The 4,568-nt window shown below is 35.8% G+C and overlaps 1 pseudogene across 1 annotated transcript; it reads left to right on the top strand.

Moving 5' to 3' along the window:
* Positions 1 to 4,035: 4,035 nt before the first annotated feature.
* On the top strand, positions 4,036 to 4,566 carry LOC105500424 (annotated as a pseudogene). The gene has a single exon (XR_001000024.1). The product of XR_001000024.1 is annotated as a 40S ribosomal protein S6 pseudogene (transcript).
* Positions 4,567 to 4,568: the final 2 nt, after the last annotated feature.

The following is a 4,568-nucleotide window of genomic DNA, read 5'->3' as shown; positions in this document are numbered from 1 at the left end:
ACATTCTAGGTTTTCACAAGCTCATATAAAGTTGTGTATAAGGTTCTGCTGCTATGTTTATGAGTTTGGTCTAGAGGAAATGAGGCCTGGGAGACTGCAAATGCCAGATCCTTCCTGGTCTTTACAGGGCCTAGACTTTTTAACACTAAAAACTTCTAGTGTATATCACTTGGTGAGGTGATAAGTATAGAATAAAAGCTCACTGGAGTTGGGGAAAATAGAAAATACAAGATAGAAAAATGGAAAAGAAAAAACATGGGTTGATATTTCAAAATTATTATCCCACCACACAATGATTAACTCTTTATAAATGGCATCTATTTCCATGGTAGTGGTGAATTCCCTGGATAAGGAAGCAGAGACTGAGACTAGTCAGGAAAACCTTACAACCTTATGAGGGATTTCTGCATTGCCTGGGTGGTGAGACATGATCAACTTTGGGGTCTCTTCTGGCTCTAAATTCAGTGATACTCAGTCAAAATATTATTTGAGAGAGCTATATCTTTCCTGAAATTTCATGACAGCTCTCTGACCTCTTGTTATGGGCCGAATTGTATCTCTTCCTTCCTCCTCCTCATTCATATGTTGAAGCCCTAACTCCTAGGACCTTACTTGGAATGAGAGTGCATTTGGGAGATAGGGTCCTACAAGGGGTAATTAAGACAAAACGAGACTTCTAGGATGGGACTTTACTTATCATGACTAGTGTCCTTGTAAGAAGAGGATATTTGGGTACACAGAGATTCTAGGAATGTTAGTTCGTAGGAAAGTCCATGTGAAGACAGAGCAAGAAGGCAGCCACCCGCAAGCAAAGGCAAGAGGCCTCAGAAGAAACTAGACCTGCCAACACCTTGATTTTGCACTTTTAACATCTAGAACTAGGAGAAAATAAATTTATATTGTTTAAGCTACATCCAGTCAGTGGTGTTTTGTTTTGGCAGCACTGGCAAACCAAAAAAGCTCTGTATGATGGTCACATCTAGACCTTGTACACTATGCTCCCCAGGAAAGGCTCTTGCCAGAGATGATGCATTTTATAATTAGTGGCAAGAATTATTTTTAAATATATGCTTGGGATTTTCCTGTTTCTGTAAAGTTTATTTGTACCTTTTATAGTTCTTCAGAAAAGAGAAATCAGCTAAGACCCTAGACTGAGTGACTTTAACATTATGACAAATGAAATGATTGATATTTCCTACCAATTATGACTGAATACAACAGAACACTTTGTCCTAAGTAAATCTGTAAAACATTTTGAAAAGGCTTAAGTGGATTTCAAAAGTGCTTGATAATAGCTTTGTTCTAAGGAGGTACGATATGAAGACTTGGAAAGTGTTGTCTGTAGTGATTGTTTATATCCATCGTAGTTGCCTAGTTAGTTAACACCAGCTGACGCATGAAAGACAGTTTTGAAATAGATAGCTTGCTTTTCTACCACCTTATCACTTCTTTATTATCCATGTATTTCCACCCAAGAAATTGGTACTCTGAGTTAGTTTCTTTTCTATTAATATTAAATGAAGTGTTTCTATTAAATCTCTAGTCCAAGGATGTAATCTTAAGGATACTTGGTGCTCCCAACATGTTAGAATCAATAGGAAAGACATTTGTGGATTCCTACAATTAAGATGAGCAGCTAGGGAATAATTCAGGAAATCTTATTTAATTTCTACCTTGCTAGATACTATACATGATACACAGAATGTAAGAGGGAGCCCTGCCCTCAAAGATTTTATGATCTAGTTGCTAAGACAAAAAAAAATTAAAATGTAATTATTACAAAAGACTGTAAAAGTGGCCATGCCTAAAATGTACTGTGGCCATCATTGCCTAGATATTAATTTTATAAGCTGTTCTTTCTCCATATGTTGTATACAAAGTGGATGTAGACTAAATCAATATGAATGCAGCTTTTATAGATATTAATAATATTATCTAATAGTAAATTTTTCTAACTGAAGTTTGTTTTACTGATTGAAAAATACCTTCCCAATATTTTTATCTGGGAACTCTAAGATAAATAAGAAATTTTTAAAGGGTGGCTTATTTTTTATTTAAACATCATTAAATGCTTAAATCGGACACATAAGTATTCTTATTATTTTAAACATTCTCTCTGTCTCTTTAGTATTGATATCTTTTATAATCTTCCTCTGTGTCTCTTAAATTCTCTGCTAATTCTGTTAGCCATACATATTATAGTATTTTGCAATGTCTCTTTCCTACTAATGTTTTTGTATTTTCAGTCTTGGTCCTCCTTCCTGCAAATTTCATACTTCATTCTACTGAAACACTCTCTCATTACTGTGACTTCAAATCATTTTTCATTATGGTGTGGACATTTACAGACAAACTGAAACTTTTATTTAAACTGTTGTGACCCCCCCACCCCGGTTTTCATATGGACTGCATGGCCAGAAGAACTATGTATGCATTTATTCCTCATAATCCAGTATTAATTTTTAGGGTAAAGGATTATCTTTCTACCAGTGTTATCAGGAAGACAACAGCCGAAAAAGCAAGCTGACATTTTCCTTCCTATTGCCATCAGTTTAAACAACAGATTATTTTTAATTATTCTTATTTAACTGCAGGCAGAAATGGCTTCTGTGTGTTTTTTTGATCCACTGCTGTTTGGTGTGTTTATGTACACAGTCAATAATATGCCCAGAAATGAGAAAAATCTTTGTCTTTGGAGACCGAAAATGTTCCTTCAAAAGATAGGCTAAAAGTGGGCCTTGCAAGACTTGCATAGGAAGAGCAGTGGAGCCATATGGTCCAATTAAAAAAAATAAGATAAGCTATCTTTTGAGAACAATGAGTAGATTAATTGCATGAAAGCTGCATTTAAGAGCGAGTATAAATATTTGTTGAAAGGAAGGAAGGAAGAAAGGAAGAAGGAATGAAGGATGGAAGGAGACAGAGAGTTGCCAAGGGAGGACAACTGGTTTATTTGGATAGACTGGAGAATTTCAATTGTTTTTTGTAGGCAGTAGTAAACCTGGGGATGTTCTTGTTTCTGTTGCACACTGATGATGTATGAAATACTGTTCTAGAGGCAGAAGAGGTTTACCACAATAATTTAAAATGTCACAACGTGAAGTACGGTCAGAGACTGATAACAGAGGGAGGATAATACACTACTTGAGTAAAGATTTAGCTGAAAAGATGTATTTGCTATGAAGTGATGTTAAAGATGACTGGCTTGAAAATACTTGTGTCTAGGAGAATTGTGTTGCTTAGGATTAGAAGGGATTCCTACTTTATAGAGAAAAGTGAATATTTTTGTTTCAAAAAAGAGGTGGGAAGATATAGTTGAACTAGAAATGAATAAAGGGCTAAGACAAAAATCAGTATAACCATGGGTACTATTTAGTACAGACAGTATTCTTAAAAGGATCAAAAAAGAACATGATAAAAAGAAAAAATGCAAATTGAATAAAATAATATAATTTGTTAAAGGAAAGAATATTGTGCTTCCAAAGAAGGATGGAGTAATAAACAAATACACAATTATGTTTAGAGACGTCAACACCTCAATCTCAATAACTGATGGAGCATTCAAACCAATATATTAGTTAAGGATGTAGATGACTTAAATGGCATTATTATCAATTTAATCCAGCTGACATTTATACCTTCCAACAAAGAAAATTCAAAGCCCAGATGGCTTCACTGATGAATTCTACCAAACATTTAAGTAAGAAATAGTACCAATTACCAATTATATGCAATTATTTTTCAAAAAATTGAGCAGAGAAACTACTTCCCCACTCGTTCTCTGAGGCTAACACTATCCTGATGCTAAAACCAAAGACATTATAAAAAATTAGTAAATATATGGATCGATATGAATATAGATGCAAAAATTTATTTTTAAAATGTGGGCAAATTGAATTCAACAGTATCTAAAAGCTTAACATATCCTAATGAAACAGGATTTATCCTAAGAACACTAGGTTAGCTAACATTAAAACAAATCAATGTAAGTTTACCATAGTAACAAATTAATAAAGAAAACCATATGATTCTCTTTTCTGTGGCGCCTCGGAGGCGTTCAGTTGCTTCAAGATGAAGCTGAACATCTCCTTCCCAGCCACTGGCTGCCAGAAACTCATTGAAGTGGACGATGAACGCAAACTTCGTACTTTTTATGAGAAGCGTATGGCCACAGAAGTTGCTGCTGACGCTCTGGGTGAAGAATGGAAGGGTTATGTGGTCCGAATCAGTGGTGGGAACGACAAACAAGGTTTCCCCATGAAGCAGGGTGTCTTGACCCATGGCTGTGTCCGCCTGCTACTGAGTAAGGGGCATTCCTGTTACAGACCAAGGAGAACGGGAGAAAGAAAGAGAAAATCAGTTCATGGTTGCATTGTGGATGCCAATCTGAGCGTTCTCAACTTGGTTATTGTGAAAAAAGGAGAGAAGGATATTCCTGGACTGACTGACACTACAGTGCCTCGCCGCCTGGGCCCCAAAAGAGCTAGCAGAATACGCAAACTGTTCAATCTTTCTAAAGAAGATGACGTCCGCCAGTATGTTGTAAGAAAGCCCTTAAACAAAGAAGG

The sequence above is a fragment of the Colobus angolensis genome, unplaced genomic scaffold, assembly GCF_000951035.1.
Source record: "Colobus angolensis palliatus isolate OR3802 unplaced genomic scaffold, Cang.pa_1.0 Scaffold660, whole genome shotgun sequence".
Lineage (NCBI taxonomy): Eukaryota > Metazoa > Chordata > Mammalia > Primates > Cercopithecidae > Colobus > Colobus angolensis.
This window is presented reverse-complemented; position numbering and strand designations above follow the sequence as displayed.